At 39.9% G+C, this 23,639-nt stretch overlaps 1 protein-coding gene and 1 long non-coding RNA gene across 7 annotated transcripts in view; one reads left to right on the plus strand and one right to left on the minus strand.

Moving 5' to 3' along the window:
* nhsb (Nance-Horan syndrome b (congenital cataracts and dental anomalies)) overlaps nucleotides 1–23,639 on the minus strand; it is a 67,840-nt gene that overhangs the window by 25,535 nt on the left and 18,666 nt on the right. The window lies entirely within an intron of this gene.
* Nucleotides 19,888–21,025, plus strand: LOC120556026. Its single transcript, XR_005638784.1, has 3 exons — nucleotides 19,888–19,980; nucleotides 20,644–20,782; nucleotides 20,910–21,025. It is a non-coding gene; the product is annotated as an uncharacterized LOC120556026 (long non-coding RNA).

A 23,639-nucleotide genomic window follows, 5' to 3' on the forward strand; every position in this document is an offset into this window, starting at 1 on the left:
GGCCAGCACTCCTCTCTCGCTGATGGGCTGTCAGCTCCGCTGGGGAAATGGCTGCACATGCTGCAGAAAAGCTTGTCCTTATTTACACTGGATTCCATCCAAGAAAACTGTCCATACCACTTTAAAGAGAAGCCATTGTTGTTGCGGTAACTTTTAACAGTACATTGCTTAACACATCCATTGTGCATTGTCTAAAAAGCCAGCTAGCTAACGTTAGCTGCTGAAGGCAGCCCGGAGAGTCTGCCTGTTGTTACCATAGCAACCAACTACGTTCCAAAGGCTTCCTAAGTGTTTGATCCTTATTCTTTAAACAGTTTCGTTTTAATCAGAAGAGAAGACACATTAAAGACACACAACTAGTTCTGTTACTATTTCTTTTTTTTAACATACATTTGAATATTTTTCATAACAAAATTTTGGTCAAAACTTGGCTGGACGGGCCAGTGAGTAAAGTGGGCGGGCCAGTGCCGCCCTGGCCCATTACGGACTATGCGCCTGGCCGGATCACAGACCTTTCAACCGCATATGAGATACATCGTAGCCTCTTTGATAATGGCTTGTCCTGCCTGGGGAGCTTTGGCCGAATGCTCAATCAGTATCATCTTTTAAGTCACTTAAAACACACTTTTACAGACTTGTTTTTATGAAGGAATCACGCTCAATACTTTTTTAGATTTGTATAAAATACCTCTATTCCTGCCCACTCTGTTTTTCTCTAGATTTGTCTCTAGATTTGTGTCTGTGTCCCCCTTTCACACTAAATGAATAAATCATACTACCCCCCCATTCCCTTCTCCCATCCCTCTTTTCCCAGCTGCACACCTGCTCTATTGTTCAGCCTCCCTCCTCAATCCCTCTGTTCTGTCCCTCTGACTGGCACAACATTCATGTTAATAACAAGTGTGTGTGTGTGTGTGTGTGTGTGTGTGTGTGTGTGTGTGTGTGTGTGTGTGAGAGACTGTTTGCACGTTTTTATAATGGTTTAAAGCATTTCTGCAATGGCTAGCAGAGGTGAGTCACAACGTCTGACAATAAATCCAAAAGTTATTCTTTGTTATAGCACCAACTACGTCTCAGTGACCTCGACGAGCTAGAGAGAGAAAATATATAGTGCTCCTGTGCTGCCCCTCAGTGGCGCAGCATGAGCAATACACAAAGTCAGAGACGATGCTGAATGTGTGTGTGTACTGAAAGTGCTTGGTGGATTTGTGATTGCTGCCATATGTTCATCACATTGTGTCTATATATTAAGACTGAAAGAAGGAATGATCCAACTGAAAAACAAGCCAACTGAATGTGTGCATACTGTTGTAAACATCTTAATGGAGAAAATAAGGTCATTACTCTGTGGAATGTAGTGGCTGGAAATACTGCACCACCATCGTAATACACTCATCCATTCTCTATTTTCTGTTAAAGAAATAGTTTCACATTTTCATAAATGCACTTACCTGCTTTCTTTACTTAGGCTAGTTAGAGAGATAAGATCACTCTCATGTCTCTTGTGTCATGTACTAACATATTTTTAAAGCTCACTAATCAATATGTTGTATCTCATTTGTTTAACATTGGACTGAGACAGGCTCTTCCCCCTGCCTCCAGTCCTATAAAAACATTAACAGAACAAATCAAAATCCAACATTTCTGTCAGTGGAGAAAAGCAGCAGCAGGAGATCAATGTTTTATTATTTCATGTTGTTGTAGGGCCTCCTTTCCTTGCTCAAACGTTTGTGATGCTTCTCTATTTTCTCATCAATATTGCAGCATTGTTCCTAAAGAGGCAGTAATCAGGGAAGGAAACATGGAGAGAATAATAGAGTAGCCTGAAAAAAATTATATTCTATTTTAATTGGTCAGTAGTAATTCCTTTATCTTTTTTTCTGAACATTGTATTAGTTTGAAAACATGCAGACAAATTTGCCTGATGTGCGGTCAGCCCTATGTTCCCGGTAGTGAATGGGGAAAGACAAATTATTTTTTGATCCCATCTGAATTGAGCCGTGAATTACACATATGATGTTCATCAGTTTAATAGATATAGTCAAGAAAGTCTCAGTTTATTGTTAAACTGTTGAAGTATAAGACTGTGAAAATACGTAATTAGAAAGACTACACACTTCAAAGTCGCACAGATGACGTCTCGCTGAAGCTACGATGTCTGTGTGTATCGTACCGGGGATGTGATGTTACTCAAATGAGCAGCGGATCTCGCTTGTTCTTTTGCTTATCTGCTGAAAACACTTCACTGGATAAAACACATCAGGTGGAACAGAGCTAAGCTAGCTAGCTAGTGAGCAAGTTGAGCATCAAGCTAGGTGATGTAAATTGTGTGAGACGAGAGATGTAGTTCACTGAGCGGTTTCACCCAAAATGATCTTTTAAACTGACGAACATCATATTTGTAATCCATGGCTCAATTAAAACGGGATCAAAAAATAATTTGCCTCTCCCCATTCACTACCGTTCATATCGAAAGATAGGCCCCACGGACCGGAAGTAGAAGGGCGTGACTTCGGCTCTCTAGGTTCCCTCATTTCTAGTAAATTCCCTCAGCCCTATGTTCCCTCATGAAATGTTCCCCCCATCCAAATTAAGGCCCTATGTTCACTCAAGGGTTTCCCCCAAATTAGGTCCTGTGTCCTGTGTTCCCTCAGCCCTATGTTCCCTCATTTCTATTAAATTCCCTCAGCCCACACAGGGGCCCCATGAATTTACGCACACACACACGCACACCCACACCCCACACACACACACACACACACACACACACACACACACACACACACACACACACACACACACACACACACACACACACACACACACACACACACACGTTGTCAAACAGTGCCTGAGGTACCAGAGGGGTTGCATGGGGTCTTTGGGTTTGGGTTAAAGGGATATTTCACCGCTGGAAAGATGAATATGTATTTAAATTGGGTAATTTATGTAGTAGAAATGTGACATTTTTTTAGAAGTTGGTGCCTTCTAGACCGAGAAAACCCAGAAAATGTATTTTTGGCTCATGTGGATGAAAGACAACAACTCCCAGAATGCACATGCTTCGCTTCCCAACGAGGCCACTCCCAAACCACGCCTACCGGTTACAGAGGGCAGTCAAGTCAAGTCAAGTGGGTTTTATTGTTATTTCAACCATATACACTGCATATAGTAAAACAAAACGTTTCACTGCGGCTCAAGTGGTGTTACAAGTTTAAAATGTATAAAAACGACCTTCTATAAAAACATTATATAAAAACAACATTACATAAAAACGACATACGAGACACACATTATAGACTTTACATAAAGTGCAATTACTACTTAAAGTAGAGCATTTAAGACAGACAAGGGACAGGACAGACAACAGACAACAAAAGACAGGGCATAAGTAGACTTGTAACAGAGCACTGATTGTTATAAGTCAGATTCACCATGAGGTGAAGGTAGAATAAGAACTTTCTTGACATTTGCATGGTTGAAATCACCAGCAACAATAAATAGTCCATCCGGATGTGCGCTTTGGAGCTCACTGATAGCTCCGTAAAGTTCAGCTCACGCATTGGTAGCATTAGCGCTTGGTGGGAAGTAAACACAGAGTATAAACACAGCCGTGAATTCACGTGGAAATGTAGAATGGTCGGCATTTAACAGCCACAAACTCCACCAGCGGTGAGCAGTAGTTGGATACAAGCACCCCATTTCTGCACCAGTCTAGTCGTGTTAACACAGCCCACCTCCGCGAGTCTTACCCGGCGACAGAGCAGCATCTCTATCTGCTCAGAAGGCTACCAGGCCTGGTAGCTGGATAGTGGAGTCTAATGAGTGGACATTTGCAAGCAGGATGGATGGACAGGTGGCGAGCTAGCATCAGCTTTCCCCCTAGCTCGAACTCCTTCCCTCGTTCCGCGTTTCCGCTTTCTCGCACACCGCTTTCAATGTCTCCTTCCCTTTCTCCCACACCGCAGGCTAAGGTTCTGGTCTGCGTCGCGTAGTGTGTCGAGTATTCCGTCTGTAATAAAGTTTCCTGCATATTATCCGATCTGTACCAATGTATCCTGGTGGTACATGTGTGCGGTAGTTTGAATGCACATACTGTAATTGCAAGGTTGCTGCTGAAAAAGTCTTTGCCAGACAAACATTTTATATTCTACTGCAGCAGCTGCTCCGGCCGCCTCTGTATTGCAGCTCGTACAGGTAGCCACGAGCATCGGATTCTCGCACCAGATCCCCTTCTGCCATATCTTCTTCAAAACTCCCTCCCGTCATCGTGTTTAGCCTACTAAAGTATGAATTAATTACTCAGCTTTCTGTTTCTTTTTCAAATGTGATATGGGACACTACTCTTAATCAGAGATTCATTTTCTTAAAACCTCATAATGGCGCAATACCTGTGTTACAGCCTTCATGGGGCAGAGTGGGGAACAGATCAACCTTGCAATCTTTCCTTTTTTTATTTTTATTTGAGGAGGTCAAGAAGCAAAAAACTATTGAATAATTGTAAGAACATAAGAAATCTGACAAGTGAGGCGTAGTAATTGCATGGTAGCAATAGGTTTTCTTTTCCTGTCCAACATTGTCTTCAGACAAGTAGAATTATCTTCATCCCAGATAACAGACTTTGACCTGCAGAGCTTCGGTTAAAGGATCAGTCAGGTGATATTCTACATGTTTCTTATTTTGTCATTAAACCATGAAAAGACCAAAACCAACAATGAATTGATCCTACTAACAAGTATTGTATTTATAGTCAAAGTCTGATAGTTTATCCATGTGCAGTAGAGCTCCATTGTTGTCCAAATAAATAACCCTGAGCAGTGAATCATAGTCGACAACTACTGACGCCGCATTTGGGACGTCTCATGACGTCCCGACGAAAAGACTAGTGAGTGAAAAGTTTTTGCAGGTTGTGAAAGATCGTAAGCTACGATTGGTCAGAGGCCAATTTATAGTATGTCATGTCTCTCTGGCCAAGTCAAAGCAAGAATGTAGGACTCTATAATCGCCTAATCTGACCCAGTGACCCTTTGAACAGACAAAAATATTGTGTAGTCTGAACCTGGCATAACACATTGTTGGTTTTGGTCTTTGCTTTTAATAAGAAAAATACATAACATTGCCAGTGTTATCCTTAAAGCCCACAAACAGCATAGTTCTCAACTAACTCAACTTGAAGTAGTCATTAGGAGTTTACTACACAGCACTACAGAAGGCGTCTTGTTTTCATCTCATAACATAACCTCTGACATCATCTCTGTTTAGACCAGCGGCAGGAAGGCAGGAATAAACGCCACTATCATGCCAGCAATGATGATGGCAGAGTATGTGTGTCTGTGTGTGTGTGTGTGTGTGTGTGTGTGTGTGATTACATCCATGTTTTTTTTTTAACTGTGTGTCTCCATGGAAACCGGCACATGCAGGGAGCAGGCTATCTCCTGCTGTGTATGTGTTGAGGAAGACTCCTACCGCTGGTCATAGTGTGAATGTGGGTGTACAGGTACATGCACATCTGTTTGTGAGACTATTTGTTTATTTTTTAATCCAGCCTTTCAAATTAAAAGCACGTGTGTGTGTACATGTCACATCTGAGAGCCTGTGAGAGATATATATATAAAAAAAAAAAAAAAAATATATATATATATATATATATTTATTTATATAAAGAGAGAGAGAGAGACAGGGAGAGAAGGGAAGGGTAAGGGCTTCTGAGGCAACTGAGGAAACACCAACATGCTGTACCTGACAACAGAAGGCGGTCTGCTACTGCTAACCTCAACTTGAAATGACCCATTCCTTGGCTGTGAGTTCACTAAACACATCACCTAACAAAGCTGACCTGCCTTGCCTCCTAGAAGCATGTCTTCTGTGACTTAGCTACCATTTTGCTGTGGTGGTGACACAATAATGTGATTTGTAGTGAACGGTAGCTCATTCTCAATCCAGGAATAAAAAAAAATCAACTGGATGTAGTTATGTTGGCCCTTCGTGCCTGGCATCATCAATACTGACGTTTTATTATTTATAATTATTGAATCAATGAGTCTACAGTGACTAAGACATACTGACTGTTATCAGGTTGTGGGGGAGGTTTATGTTGGGTAAGGACATTCTTCTATAGCTTTAGAAACCATCCAACAGTTATCAACTGAGTGAACAAAGTCGTTTCTATGGAAACAACTAAAAGATTAAAGCTGTGAGAGCGAGAGCCATGCCAGAGTGATTCCCATAATGCCTTGTGCCTGGGGATCTCAGAGAGAGAGAGAGAGAGAGAGAGAGAGAGAGAGAGAGAGAGAGGCAGAAGAGGGAGAGTGTGTGTGTGTGTGTGTGTCAGCTCTAGATGTGCCGTGCTACAAATCCCCACTCTATTGTGACAGCTCACATGACCAAAGACACCAAAGTCAGCATCTTCGCACAAACACACAAATATAGCTTGTGCACACAGAAACTTGTTTTTGTCACTTAGGGGATCCCTGGAAACTTCATGCACACCCTTAGCCTTTAGCCTAACATGAACCAAAACCTAACCTTAACCAAACAGCCATGCTAGCAAGCTTACAGTGACAATGATAACATGCTGATGTTTAGCAGGTATAATGGTTACCATGTTCACCGTCTTAGTTTAGCGTGTTAGCATGCTAACATTTGCTATTCAGCAATAAACACAAAGTACAGCTGAGGCTGATAGGACTGTCATTATTTTTGAAGTGTTTGGTCATTAAGTAAAGATCTGAACAAATTAAAAAAATGAGCTAGATAAAAAGTGAAGGGTTCACCAGTAGCCTAAGTAAAATCCATCCTCCAGTGGAGCATGGATGTGTGCTCCAAATTTCATGGCATCCTTATAACATTTCATTAAAAACCACAAATTTGAACCTCAATGTAGCGCTAGTGGAAAAGTCAAAGTATTACCAAAGTCATTAAGATTCATCCTCTAGGGAGCGTAAATGTCTGTACAAAATGCCATGGCAATCCTTCAAATAGTTGTTGAGATATTTCAGTCTGGACCAAAGTGGTGGTCCAACAGACAACCGACAGACAGACAGACAGACAGACAGACAGACAGACAGGCCGACCGACTGACATTGCCATCCCTAGATACAAAAACAAGTCGTAACCCCCTTCTTGTCCCCAAACGGGTGGCGACAAAACATACGTGATTCTGTAAAACCTATTTTTGACCCCAAAATGTGAGTAATACAAGTATATACACCACACACACACACACACACACACACACACACACACACACACACACACACACACACACACACATAGCATCACTGTCTCTAATTGGATCCTTTACTTCACTCTCACACTCTCTGTCTTTTTTCTCTTTCCATCCAATCATCTATTTGCATCTTTTTTTTGGATTTAATGTATGTGCCTCCTTCCTTCTCTCTCTCTCTCTCTCTCTCTCTCTCTCTCCCCCTCCCCCTCCCCCTGGGTGATGCCAGTGCTGTTGTCAGGCTGAAGCTGAGAGCAGCCAATCGTGTGGCTCTGTGCTGAGGAGCTCTGGGGTGATGTTAGGCAGTTTCATGCTTATACGATGAGCTTTGCCAAATGTAGGTCATGCTTCTCTCTCTCACTTTTACAGACCTACATATAAACCTCCTCACCCCCTTATACACACACACACACACACAGAAAACAGATCGCATCATCGCATAGGTACACACACCCATAGCCACAGACACACAAAAGTGTATTATTACAAACACACATGCAAACACACAGAATTCATCCCTCCACACACACTCGGTCTCACACAGGGCGGGGTGACACTACTCTGCTCGGTGGTAACACCCTTAGCTGTTTGGTAACAACTGGTGGAACTGTTCCCAACAGGACGGACAGCTCATAAAATATTGTGATTCTTCCTCTGCAGCCAATATTACTATTCATGATTAATAAAAAAAAAGACTAAAATCACAGTATGAAACAAAAAACAACTGCTGTCTGCTTCTGAACTCTCGTTGAACTACTTCTGTCTGTGCTGCAGTATAGCACAAGCAGGATTATGATGTAAACAGCAGCCATAAGAGCCCGCAGAAGATTACATAGATGATAAATCAGAGACCTGAATTGAGCAGTCTGACTGGATTTTGAAAATAATGCAATGTACGTACGTTGTATGTATGTATTTTTATTAAATACTGGTACATGGATGAGCAGGGCCGTAGCCAGGATAACTGAGGTCATGAGTCTAAATTTCCGCAGCACAACCCCACCCACCTGATACATTTTTGACTCTCTACCAACCAAACTCTAATATTTTTGAGTATTTAAAAGAATTGTACAATTTCACATTTCATCTATGCATGTAACTGTTAAGTTATATTTTATATAAATGCTATATCCCTTTGTTATGGTCACCATACTTTTGGATATATATATATATATATCCAAATGTATGGCCACATACATTTGTGTACTTTGAGTATGGGGCTGTTTTCAATGGTTAGACTAGGCCCCTAATGTTACTGCATATAATGATATTTGATATGCTTATATATATATATATATATATATTCGCATTACTGCTGAAACATGTCCGATTGGGTAGTGTTTGGTTCAGAAGCATTTATATGCAATTTTTGACGGTAGAAAGTGCTGCTTTGTGTCATTACAATCTAATGTTAGCCTATTGTTAAATATTAAGTAGCTGCATGCTAACGCAAGATGGCTCTAATCTTGGCAGCCAATGCTGGTCATTTCTCCCCAATTTCGGGTCATGTCCGGTTGTGTAGTATTTGGTATAGAAGCCTTTATTGGTGATTTTATACTGCTATATACTCTGTTGCAGTAGCTCCAGTAATGGTGCGTTCTTTTTGTCCAGCGAAGTCGATCTACGAGTCGTTTTCCGGAGTTACAACTCGGAAGTTGCAAAAAGAACGCCCCCGAGGTCGTATTTACGACTCGTCAAGTCGTCTGAACTCCGAGGACCCCGAGCTCACTTTCAAAGATGGCTACGTCGTGCATCACACGTAGTAAACATTGTGGTTTTCTACAATTTTAAGCACTTTTGTCTTTGTTGTAACCAAATGAAGAAGTCGTACACATAGCGCTGTATACTGCTACCTATAGGCATGTCACTACAGTCTTATTATGAGTTAAATACCGCCTGATTAGTTATTTTGTAGCTTGTGCAGCTGAAATTGGCTAGAGACGCTCGGTTGCTATATGACAACAATGGCTTTAAGCCGAGTCTTGAGCAGAAAGCAGAGCAGTAGCCTAACGTTAACATTAATCCAAACGTAATTTTCATGTATCAAACTTTGAAATATATGTGTGTAATATGTCAATAACTGGGTGAATAGAATCCTAAATGTTACTAAAAATGTTACAAAAATCCATCTTTTCTCCGACTCGTAGTATTGTGTGACAAAAAGAATGCAACAACCCGTGGTTATTCGTTTTTCGACACGGATGTGATGTCACGCTCGAGCTACTAGTCGCGATTAAAAGACAAAAAGAACGCACCATAACTTACTAGCTAGTGAAACAACAGCGGTGGCTGCAGAGCACAGATTCCAGGAAACACACTGGCCAATCAGAGCAGACTGGGCTTTGTCGGGAGGGGGGCTTAAAGAGACAGGTGCTCCTATAGAGCATCTCATACAGAGGGTGAATACAGGTGCAGTAGCCATGGGCAGTATGATAAAAATAAAGTTGTTTTTTTTTATCATTAAAGCATGTAAACATGTTCTAGTACAAACACAAAATGCAAGTATTATCGTGAAAATGCTATATAATAGTTGCCCCTATTAAAGGTACAATATGTAACATTTCTGCTTTAAAATGTCTAAAAATGACCATACCTATGTTATATATTTTTATGAGTTGTGTTCTTACACTATCCCAAATGTTTCCACCAAATGTCAAACCCAGAGAAATCTGTTATTTTATTTTCAGACACGGCACGTTTCCTTTAGTCGCCCGTCAGTGGCATCATATAACCTTTCACCCTCCAGTTACTCTAACTTCCGTCAGAACACTGGCACCAAGATGACGTTCAGGAGTAATTGTAAATCATGCAATGTCACAGAAAAAAATACTTGTAACCGTAATACTGCTTTTTTTGGCCATAAAGCATCATTTTGTGATTAATTACATCCCACTTTTTATCACAGTAATACAACAGATACCTTATTTATTTTGAAAATTCAATATCGACAAGTAGCTAACATTGATGCTACTGTTTTGTGGGTAACATTATGAGGTTACAACATCATTCAACACGCTTTAGTATGACTGTTTCAACCACAGTTAACAGGACTGGGCTAACCCACGAATAACTTCACTAGCAACGTTAAATGTATAGACGATTAATCTAATGCTAATTTAGCCAGCTAGAACACCCCGGCGCAGAGAGACTCAGTCGGGGATGACAGCTGACAACAGCCCCGGGACATATAGCTAGCTAGCTATCGTTAGCCCCCAGTCAGCTATCAGCCAGCTACTTTTATTACAGCAACCCCCGGCCAGAACTTATCTCCAGTTCCTGGTGCTTACCACTAACGGCAGTTTAATTAAACGTCGGAAACGGACCATATCAAACGGCACCGAGTCACAACAGCAGCCATCCATAGAGTTAGCTACATCTCCCCGCAGCGCTACCGGTGTATGTGCTGAAAATCTCCTCCCTGCCGAATTCTCCCCTCTTCCGCATTAAGCTGTTCTTACGGTTAGCTAAATTAACCCGGACAAAAGGTGAGTTAAGCACCAAAACGAAAAGTTAAAATTACTGAAAAGTGAAGGGGAGATAATTCCGGGCAGCTGGGAGATGTTCTGCTGCTGCACAACCGGCATCGAATGTCCTGGCTTTCGTCGCGGAGATTCCCCGACAATCCCCACCCACACCTGTCTCTCAGCCTCGTTTAGTAGCTAGCTAAGCGTAACAACAAACCCCGGCCCGCCCCGGTGTTGAAACGATCCAAAAGGTGACACTGATATGTGAAATATTTTGTGTTTTAGCTGCTGGCTACTGTTAGCTTGCTGGCTCACGAGCTAACTGGTCAGCTACAAATAAAAATCTAATCAAGAAAAACGTAATTATGTTGGGGAAACTGCAGCTATTTTATTAGAAGGAATAAACGTAACGTGAATAAACTTGAACGGGTAAACTCGTCCGTGAACTGATGCATTCTAACTGGCAGCGAAGGTGTTTAACACTTAAAACTCCCATAATTCCACGCAACTTCCCAACGTCATCAAAAGTCCAGTTTTACCGTCCATTGTTTTGGTTGAGAGACCCCTAGTGGCAGAAAGTTACATATTGTACGTTTAACTAATAACCCTTTAACTTCTTTTGGCCTTTAACAATTATTTAAATTAAACCATCTGAGAAGTTTAGAAGGGAAATGTCGCTTTGATGGAACTGCTAACAACTCACAGATATCTGAACTGTGAAAGGAGGCTCCAACTAGACACTGAATTTTTGAGAGGGGTCACAAGTCACAAAGACTGGCAACCAGTGGTTTAATCTTTAACAATGTGTTTTATTTTATAAGATGATCATATTTTTTTAAATGTAAAATTTGGATCTGAATAGTAACTATAGCTGTCAAATAAATGTAGTGCAGTTAAATAAGTACAATAATTCCAGCTGAAATGTAGTTTATACATTTAGTATAAAAAAAAAATTCAAGTAGGCTACCTCAAATTTCTAGTACTTGAATAAATGTACTTGGTTACTTTCCACCACTTGGGGTTGGTAAAAGTTGTAAAACTAACAAAAAATAATCATTACTACATTAATGCAAACTGTGTCACACCTCAAATTATTTGTGTGTGCTGATGTCTTTAGAGTATATTTATTTTTCGGACAAGATCTACTTTTGTTTTGACATTTAGCTCTCATTCGTGGCTTAAGGGGGAACCTTTCTTCTTATTGCTTGTTGTAGGATATTAATTAGCATTACACAGTGAGCTAATGACAAATACGCAGCCTCCCCTGACACACACACACACACACACACACACACACACACACACACACACACACACACACACACACACACACACACACACACACATGCAAACCAAGCTCCTCCTCAGAGAGGGAATCATTTCTACTTCCCTGGGTTGCGACTGCTAGGTTGACCTATTTTTGTCCAGACCTCTCGCTCTCTCTCTTTCTGTCTCCCTCTCTCGCTTACTCGCTCTAGCCCCATAATTCACCCTGCTTAATAATTCACTACAGCTTTATAAGCCTCTACTCTACTAAATGACAGGCTCAGGAAAACAACAACAGTTTTTACAGATGCATTTTGCAAAGCCACATAAATAGAATAATGTAAACATATAATATAGAATGTGCTCTATGTAAGGTAGGATATATATATGATGAATATATATATTCATCACTCTTTGGAAGGTAACACAGTGAGATACGATATTGAAAGAAACAAAAATAATGGTGGTGGTGTTATTGTAAAACTGCAGATTATTTGCAAGTCTATGCACAGACTCGCTCTGCCTGATGTGATAGGATGGTCGGATTGGGCAGGAACCAATAAGGGTACCAGGAGGAAAAGGCAGAGAGTATTCTCGCTGATGCTGGGCACACCCTGTGTGTGTGTGGGTGTGTGTGTGTGTGTGTGTGTGTGTGTGTGTGTGTGTGTGTGTGTGTCAGTGCCTATAAAATGAATGTGTATGTTAAGTTTTTAATTTATAAATTGTATGCACATGTTTGAAAGATAACACATTTCCTTTCAACTGAAAATTCCAGCCATCTACCCTGCCCCCTTTTTAAATCTCCTCTCAGGAGCTGATGCAGAACAAAGACAATAACCATTATATATTCTGTACCCATATTGTCATTGCATTATAAATAGCACCTGCACTTCAGCAGCTTTTTTTGGATAAGCCTGTGTACCTGTGTGAATCTTTAACTTTGACGCTGTTATTTCTGAAATTCTTCCTTGGTCTATTATTAAGAGTTGCAAGCTGCAGCAGACGTTTCAGGCTTTTAGGGGCTTCAGTGGGAAGAGGAACGAGGTTGGCCAAATGATTTAGTCTTGAAGGAATAGTTTGTCATTTTGGGAAATATGCTAATTTCCTTTCTTGCTGAGAGTTAGATGAGAAGCTTGATACCAATGGCTTTGGCCTTCTCATCTAACTCTCTGCAAATGTATTTCCAAAAATGTTGAACTATTCCGAAAACAATCTATTAAATTAACAGCCTTGTTGCTTCATTTCCATGCTTTATTTTCCACAGTGGCACTAATGAGAGCAGAGAATGAGCAGGAGGGGTGTTGGCTGCATGAGTGTGTGTGATGCTGTAGTCTGATCGATGTGACAGTGAGAGTGAGTCTCCTCGAAGAACCCTGGCCTTATTGCTCTGCTCTTACACGCTGCCCCCTCACACACATAACATACTCTGTATCACACACACACACACACACTACTTCCCTTCACCACAAAATATAAAAATACAGTATATTTTGGTGAACCAACCTTTTAATATATCTATTTTTGTCCTTACAATTGTTAGGCTTATATTAGCTGTTCCCCCGGCAACTAGCTGTGATAATGCATTATATGTTTGTTGATGTGTATGTCAAAATTAAGGTCCAGTTAAGTGGGTTACAGAGACATAGTAACAGCATTAGCAGATGTCTTTTCCGACACTGTTGCTAGCCACAGAGCTAACTAGCTTTTTTAGCAAACTTAGCTGGCTGGCTAGTAAACTATAAGACCAGAGAAACAGAAGAAGTTGAGCAAGCACATGGAACAGTGGATAATATAGTGTTTGGTGCATTTAACAAAAAGCATATTATAGTTTTTTCCAACTGCTTACACACCAAATCTTTTCATGTCACACGATTTTTGAAACCTCTCACTCAAAGTGCAAAACTACACACCAAATCTCCAAAACCATAAGCTATTTCTCAGCCTTTCACTCAGTTTTCAATTGCATAATTCAATTGCATAAAACACTTTTTGTCAAAACACTACACACAATTATTTACCTATAACACAAACATCTAACATCTAACCTAACTTGCTTTCCTTTTCCAAACACAACCAATCAAAATCCTACACACACACACACACACATACACACACACACACACACACACACACATACACACACACACACACACACACATTAAAATGATACCTTTGGTTTACCTATGTTTGTAGTTTTGCTTTCTTGTTTCATGCTACTGTACGTACAACACTGTGCTACTCTTACAAATGCAATGTTTTCCCCAATAAATATTTTCTGTTTTACTGTAACATTACATTGTTTTTTTACGGTACACTTTTCAACCCCTCTCAGCAGATTACTTTCACTCTAGAACATTGTAAATGTAGATATAAGCCTATGAAAGACAAAAGAGCTTTAGATTTAGAACCACAGTGTGTACATGGTATATCCAAAAATGTACTATTATGAAAAAAGTGTTTGCCATTTGATGCAAAGGTTACACTTTACTTGAAGGTATCTACATAAGAGTGACATGACACTGCCATGAACGGGTCATAAACATTATAAACAAGTCATAAACGTTCATGACATAACGCTTCTTTTAGTAAGTGTCATTCGGTTTTTGTCATGACAGGTTAGGGTTAGGGTTAGGGTTAGGGTTAGAGTTAGGGTTAGGGTTCATGTGTCATGACTGTGTCATGTGTTCATGATACTGTCTTGTCATGTCACTCTTATGTAGATACCTTCAAGTACAGTGTTACCGATGCAAATGCTTCATTTTGAGATGAGTTTATGGCATTTTGAATGCAGTGTTTCATTTTGAAGGAGATGTGACGCATTTTGCATTTTGTGTGTGCAGTTTTGAGAGTTTTGAAAAAAGGAGACATAGTTTTGAAAACGTGTGTAAGCAGTTGGAAAAAACTGTAATCTTCACCTTTTGAATGTGCCATCAATGTCTCATCCATTTCAAATTCTACTGAATGAAATTTTGAAAGGTTTTGTATCATAAAAATGACACCACAACCCCTGTGAGGGGTTTCTGACAGCTTTGAAAAAGTCACAGACTTTAAAGCCCACTTTTAAACCCCACCAGGGGATTTCACTTGCATTTAATCCCCTCAGCGTTCAAGTAAATTTCAGTGGAGTAAAATGTGTGTGTTTGTGTGTGTGTGTGTGTGTGTGTGTGTGTATGTATCAGTCTGCGAAGGGTAATGACAGCTCTGAAAGTCTTCAAGTGTTTGACAAAGAAATCTCACTACAAGGACCATTTAGTAGCTTTTGATCCTCAGCAGCCCAGTTGTTATTGAATTGTAAATTTCAGTTTTTCTGATGATTTCTTGTCCATGTTGGCTTTAAAGGGGAACTCGAATGATTTTACACTAGTCACAGGTCTTGGGAAGTACTACTGCATATGTGAGAAAAGTTGCATAAAGGCTTTTGTGGCTCAAGAGGGAGCTGCGTGAAGTCTGATACATTTCTTGTGGGTAATTGTGCCAGGTTTTGGCAAGGAAGAATTGCTTCTTAGGTCAAGAATGAACTTCAGTTTCAAGTAAAGAATCATTCAACTTTTGGTCTTAACGTTTTAGGCAACAGAGAGGATATATCCATAAAATGCAAAAACAAATCCTGAAATTTAAAGTGGCCATATGTAGCTTTCAGTTAGTGTTGATTCTAACGGCCGCTTTGGACAAAAGCAGTAGTGTTATTACCACACCTGCTGTCGCAAAGGTCTAATTTTTATGGTACTATCGTCCACTGTATAATCAAGTTAGCATTACGGGGAGGTCATATAGTTGCGATGCATTTTGCTCAGACAGAAAATCATTCATTTACAATAAAAGAATAAGTTACAGATTGCATAGCATTGTTGCATTTCCAGTGTTTGCATACGGTAACTTAGCCTGGATGTATCGTGAGCTATTTCGGGTAATGTTATCACTGTCACTGTGTCATGAGCCAAAGCATTAAGAGTTTGTTGTAGCAACCAACGTAATAACAACTTAGATTCATACAGCGCATTTCATGAAAGCCACAGACACTTTACACAAGTAACGTTGCGAGGGAAAAGAAAATAGTAGGCCAACACAAACACGGACTGAAAGGAATAAACCGTCCGAGCTAAATGGAATGGGGGCGGGATTTAATGTAGGCTTCTGATGTACAACCACATCGCGCATTGTCATATTACTTACCCGAGGGCCAATTCTGGGTGGCTTTTGAATCATTTGAAATCCCATAATTTTCTCCATCTGTTAAAAGCCCGACCGAAGTTGACTCGCGTTTTCGCCCGTCGTCACTTTCCCTTACCCTTTTAGCTTTTAGTACTTTGTTTAATACATTTTTTCCTGTGATGGTCCTGCCCCAGTGTCAGCCATAACTACAGCAGATAACTTCTAAAATAGCATTAAAATACAATAAGGCCTATATAAAGAAATCTCCTGTTACCTGGCTGGATACAATAACATAGGCTTTTCCGGTGTTACAAAGAAATCTGTGACCCATCAGAATGTGTTACTGTAGCGCCGTCTACCTACCATAAATCATGTGACTTCGCGGGAAAAATCGGCTCCGAGCAGAGGCTTTACTGAAAACTATATAAAAATAGTTCTTTTCACTGTTAGTCTTGTTTGCTTCTACAGGTCATTTTAGATCATTGTGTGGAAAATGACAGAGCTTCAGAAACATTAAAAAGTTACATATAGTCACTTTTTTTACACCTACATATACTCCATCTGCTGAGCAACATCATGTGATACAATTTCCAGAACAGCTACTAAATGGACCTGGTGGTGAGCTTGTTTAATAAACTACTGATTCCAAGGGCAAGAATAAACTTTCAATCTAAAAAATATTCAAGTCAATTACTTGAAAATGTACAGTTTGACTAAGGTAACAATAGCGATAAAGGCATAAAAAAGCATCAGGCACAAGGGCAGCTGAGGTCAGCATAACCTTTAGGAGTTCAGAAGTTAGAAAAAGTGAGGATATACCCCTTTACTGCATACATTTAATGATTTGTTCATCCTGTGTTTTCACTGTGAAACCCCTTAATTTCTAACCCTCTTTATCTGCTTTGAGACAATTTAAGTGTAACTCTGGTGTAACTTCAGCTGCCGTTGTCAAAAGGATCAGACAGCGAGTGGATATTTCCACAGTCTGCTTACTGACGTAGTTACACTGTGGGAGGAGTTAAAGATTACTTATGCGTCTTGGAGAGACGGATGCATTTACACTCTTTTAACATCAGCTAGAATGCATTTCAAACCACCTCCAGATTTCAAATGTGTCTTGATTTCAAATGCCTCTTGCATGCATTTACATTTAGATTTTTTGAGATCAGAAACTATCCGATGAGCCAAAGACACATGAAGGGAAGGGTCAAAGTTGTGATGTTACAGGTTATAAAACCATTACCACGTGCTCCATAGATATTAAATGCAGTGCTTATTTCTCTAACAGGCATAAACTGGAATTGAACTTCATTGTTGCAAGAATTGAAAAAGAAAGGTTTGTACTGCACTGCCGGATTTTAGTTATCACAAATAAAAAGGGTGCATTGAATAAACTGTTTGTGTGCTTTAGAATGACATTTGAATATATTCACTTAAAAAAACAGAAACCTAAGATGTTTAAATATTCATTCACAGACAGAAATTCTGCAGTGCCATTTATTGAATAGGACTCAACAGCTGGTAGTGTGCAAATAATACCATACACCTCTGCACCATCTAAGACCTGAGTTAAAACAAACATAAATGCTATCAAAGGGAAATGACCACTAGTTTCAATAAAAACATCAAAAGTATAAAATGTTGTGCTATGACTCAAATGGTAAAGAAAAAGGAAAATGTACGACCTCCCGCAGTAGGCTTTCATGCAGCTCTATTAATGAGCTCTAAACTCAAGCTCTCAATCCTGCTTCTCCTACAAAAGAACACAACATAATGAGATCAGTGTGAGCCCTATCCAATCTATCTGTTTACTGGGGAGTTAAGCAAGGTATTTACTGTCTAAATCTTTTCAAAGGCTTTGATACCACGGCCCTGCTTGCATATGACCGTGGCTTTAAAAACATATACTCAGGGTAGTCCAACCAAATGGAGTCTATGATTTTAGTGCAACGCACGGACAGCCGAGATCCTTCTTTTACTAAACTGCATAAATGAGGGCCTACTATGGAATAACATGAGAGTAAAGAAAAGCAAGTCATGATAAAGAGTTATAATCAATAGAAATACTGCAGTTTTCAATTTTAACATGCCCAGAAAAATTAATTTTCAGTATATGTTTGCATTTCGTAAGCCACTTCCTATTTCAACCTTGAAATGTGTCACGCTAACAGCTCTATAATGCAGCGGACTATCATAAGAGACGTGTATTAACTGTGTCATTCTAACAAGTGCAAGTGGCAAAAGTTGATGTCAAACATAATCTTCAAAACCATCAAACATACCGATCAACAGTGGAGACTGACAGTTGACAGATGTGCCAATAGTCAGACTCTCTCTGCACCTTAGCTCCATTTATCACCCATGACATGAGTTGACCCCTTGACCACGTTGGCATGATTTCGTCATCGTCTTTGAAGGGACAATATGATTAGGAATAATGAAAACCACATGTATAACTGAAGCGCTATGGATCAAGATGTCTGCTAATAACTCCCTGTTTATTTTCAAATCTTTTTGTTGAATTTTTATACAGACTTACTTACTCATCACAGTAATTAACAATAACTGCCTGTCACCATGAATCGTGAAAAGCTTTTGTAGGGACATCCTCCATGATGACAAGGATAATCAATGAGGGGGATTTCGGGTGACATTTTGTAAAGACAATGATGGAAAAAGAACTTTGGTTAAGTGTTCATATTATGCTTTTTGGCTTTTCCCCTTTCCTTTATTGTGTTATATATATTTGTGCATGTTATAGGTTTACAAAGTGAAAAAGCCCAAAGTCCACCCCAAAGGGACTTACCATCTCCAACAGAAAACACTGTTCACAAACTGCTCCAAACAGCTCTGTTGTAGTCCAGCCTTTACTTCCGTGATGAACGTGCGTCACTTTGTAACACACATTATAATGCTTGCCTAGCTGCTAGCGTGGCACGCCCTCATACTCTGCTTCTGACTGGCTAGCAGTGCTGACCTATAGGTACTGCGCATGTGCGACTCCCAACAAAGATGGAATGTAGTGAGATGTCTCACTCTGTAGCTAAAACAGAGAGCTCAACACACAGGGTGAAAAGAGGAGCTGCAGCAATGTGCAGTACAACAAAAATATGGTGTTTTCTGAAAATTAAACCACATAAAGCCATTCTGGTACAACCTCTAAATACAATTATGAACCTGTAAATGAGCATAATATGAGCACTTTAAGTAAAAGTAGCAATACTACAGTGTGGACATATTCTGTTACAAGTAAAAGTCTCAATCAAGTTTTTATCAAAGTAAAAATGTACAAGCATCTAAATATACTGAAAGTACCGAAAGTAAAAATACTCCTAAAATGCCCATTTCAAAATAATGTACATTATATTTCTGAATTGTAATTATTGGTGCATTAATGTGTAACTTTCATGTTGCAGCTGAAAAGGTGTAGCTAATTTTAATGACTTTTTATATATTTTTTTTCAAGGAACACAGGACGAGATGTAATACATCCTTTAAGTGCAAGCGCATACTAAAATAATGTACCTGACCTTGGCAGTGTAGTTAACACAGTGAAATTTTCCGGTGAGCATCCCCCTTGATGGGTGATCCGGAGGACACATGTATACATCTATATATATATATATATATATATATATATATATATATATAGTGTGTGTGTATATATATATAGTGTATATATATATATAGTGTATATATATATAGTGTGTATATACAGTATATATATATATACTGGGTTATTTTATTAACCCAACCACTGGGTTGAGGCTAACAGATCTTGTTCTTCTCCCCTATAGCGATTGAATATGGAGGACTTTGTTAAACTAAAGTTAACAGAACGGCAACTTCTTGAGCTGATTGACACTTTTGCAGGTAAATATGTTATATTGTTGTACTATATGCCTATTATTAATATTATTGAATATGTCAACATTAAAAAAAATGAGTTACCCTATCCTCATGCATCCCCAATGAAGTTGTAGGCTACACAATACTCCATTTTGTTTAGATGTACAACATCTTGACATGTAAGAGCATTATGTAAAAGAATCCAACACTCTATATGTGCCACTGAAGACCATGCCTCCCTAAACAGAATCCCATTTTGATTACACATCACCTGTGGTCACCATTGTAGGTCCTGAAATACCATTTCGATAGTGACAGAAACATCTATAGAAGGCAAACAATTGGCATGGGGTTTTATTAACCTTACCATGGCCACAGAATTTATAGTTTAACTACCTCTTATTTTACCACTACACCTCTGTCTACCATTGTGCACAGCAATACTTGAAATGTAATTTTTGTTATTACAAAATGTGCTGGGGGCTCTCAATCTCACACACACACACACACACACACACACACACACACACACACACACACACACACACACACACACACACACACACACACTCTTTCTCACTCTCTTTCCATCTCTCATTTTGTCTCTCTCTCTCTCTCTCTCACTTATCTTATTATTGTTTTGATGATATATGATGTAATTAATTATTCTACATCTCCCCCTCTCAGATTGTGCAGGACTTCGAGGTCCTTCATGAAGAGGCATCAGACTAAATGTTTTTGAGCTGGAGGAGGTTCAGCGAGAAGATTCTTCATGTGGCCCAGCGGGGGGAGAAGCTCCACGTGCAGACACAGTCTTTGTCTCAAGGTATAAACAATAACATCAACATAACCCTTATATTTCTATATTTGGATTTGTGCATTTTTCGAGCCATAAGCTACTCATCCGATAAACTATGGTAATACCTATGTCAAACTATTTTCTTTCTTTACAGGCTCCAAAGACTATATTGCCCTGATGGTTCTGCCAGGCCTGATTCCACCTGCAGTCTTCAGAAAGGGCCGAAAGACCGTGAGGACTACAGTGTCTGACGCCATGAAGGCCTTCATCGATCTTACAGTAAGCCTGTGAGTAGTCCTAGACTCACACAGCCCCTTGTATCTAGTGATGCAGGTCTTTTAATGTAAAATCTGTTAGAAAACATTAGCTGTCAGATGGTCAGAGTCTTTGTCATTCCAGTACTTATGGAATATTATTATTATTTGCAGGTCGGAGCCAACATGGGTGGCGTAGCAACAGGCAGCAGAGCAGACCAGGCCATACCCCTGCACCCTGGTGTTGGGAGGCGAGGACTGCTGCTCTCAGGCATTCATCGTTCCCAGTGGGCCGGCCCTGGAGCACGACAGCGTTGTCCAAGCTGTACATGTTTGTGTCAAATGTTTTTATGTGTTTGATATCAATTTCCCAAAGCAGTGTTTCTCTGCTTAGCAGTTCCTCCAGAAAGAATGGGGGGGTGGTAGTAATGTAGCCCCATGTGTTTGTTTTTTGGAAATGCTCATGCGATAAGGGAATTCTCTCTCTCTCTCTGTCTCTCTCTAATATTTAGGAGGAATATAAGGAGGAAATGAATTATTGTTAATTGTTGCTTGGTATTAGTCCAGTTATTTGATACACATTTTGAAATGAGGTAGGGATAATGTGGCCCCATGCATTTCTTCTTTGGAAACGCTCATGTGATAAGGGAATTGGACTTGTTATTGTTATTCCAGTTTTTCTCTTTAAATGAGTAAATTAAATATTGTTCAATAAAATCAGTGACATTAATGAAGTGTATGCATTGTCTGTTATTATTAATAAATACAGTGCCTTGCGAAAGTATTCGGCCCCCTTGAACTTTTCGACCTTTTGCCACATTTCAGGCCTCAAACATAAAGATATAAAACTGTAATTTTTTGTGAAGAATCAACAACAAGTGGGACACAATCATGAAGTGGAACGAAATTTATTGGATATTTCAAACCTTTTAAACAAATAAAAAACTGAAATATTGGGCGTGCAAAATTATTCAGCCCCTTAAGTTAATAACTTTGTAGCGCCACCTTTTGCCGCGATTACAGCTGTAAGTCGCTTGGGGTATGTCTCTATCAGTTTTGCACATCGGAGACTGACATTTTTGCCCATTCCTCCTTGCAAAACAGCTCGAGCTCAGTGAGGTTGGATGGAGAGCGTTTGTGAACAGCAGTTTTCAGTTCTTTCCACAGATTCTCGATTGGATTCAGGTCTGGACTTTGACTTGGCCATTCTAACACCTGGATATGTTTATTTGTGAACCATTCCATTGTAGATTTTGCTTTAGGTTTTGGATCATTGTCTTGTTGGAAGACAAATCTCCGTCCCAGTCTCAGGTCTTTTGCAGACTCCATCAGGTTTTCTTCCAGAATGGTCCTGTATTTGGCTCCATCCATCTTCCCATCAATTTTAACCATTTTCCCCTGTCCCTGCTGAAGAAAAGCAGGCCCAAACCATGATGCTGCCACCACCATGTTTGACAGTGGGGATGGTGTGTTTCGGGTGATGAGCTGTGTTGCTTTTACCCAAACATAACGTTTTGCATTGTTGCCAAAAGTTCGATTTTGGTTTCATCTGACCACAGCACCTTCTTCCACATGTTTGGTTTGTCTCTCAGGTGGCTTTTGGCAAACTTTAAAACGCACACTTTTATGGATATCTTTAAGAAATGGCTTTCTTCTTGCCACTCTTCCATAAAGGCCAGATTTGTGCAGTATACCGACTGATTGTTGTCCTTATGGACAGAGTCTCCCACCTCAGCTGTAGATCTCTGCAGTTCATCCAGAGTGATCATGGGCCTCTTGGCTGCATCTCTGATCAGTCTTCTCATTGTATGAGCTGAAAGTTTAGAGGGATGGCCGGGTCTTCGTAGATTTGTAGTGGTCTGATACTCCTTCCATTTCAATATTATCGCTTGCACAGTGCTCCTTGGGATGTTTAAAGCTTGGGAAATCTTTTTGTATCCAAATCCGGCTTTAAACTTCTCCACAACAGTATCTCGGACCTGCCTGGTGTGTTCCTTGTTCTTCATGATGCTCTCTGCGCTTTACACGGACCTCTGAGACTATCACAGAGCAGGTGCATTTATACGGAGACTTGATTACACACAGCTGGATTCTATTTATCATCATTAGTCATTTAGGTCAACATTGGATCATTCAGAGATCCTCACTGAACTTCTGGGAGAGTTTGCTGCACTGAAAGTAAAGGGGGGGCTGAATAATTTTGCACGCTACTTTTTCAGTTTTTATTTATTAAAAAAGTTTGAAATATCCAATGAATTTCGTTCCACTTCATATATGGGACCCACTTGTTGTTGATTCTTCACAAAAAATTACAGTTTTATATCTTTATGTTTGAGGCCTGAAATGTGGCAAAAGGTCGAAACGTTCAAGGGGGCCGAATACTTTCGCAAGGCACTGTATATAGGAATATATAGGAATTTCATAGATGAAAGAATAACTAAATGAATGGGTCAAATATCAACCCAACAAGGGGGTCAATTTAACCCAATATTTGGGCTGGTGGGCCTGACCCAGTAATGAGTTGCATTAACCCAACATTGGTGTCAGAATGACCCAGGCTTTGGTTAGGCGAAGCAACCCCTTATACTGGGTTAAAATTTCAACCCAGTTCAAAAAGTCAAAACAACCCA

Source organism: Perca fluviatilis, chromosome 3 (genome assembly GCF_010015445.1).
Source record: "Perca fluviatilis chromosome 3, GENO_Pfluv_1.0, whole genome shotgun sequence".
Classification (NCBI taxonomy): Eukaryota; Metazoa; Chordata; class Actinopteri; order Perciformes; family Percidae; genus Perca; species Perca fluviatilis.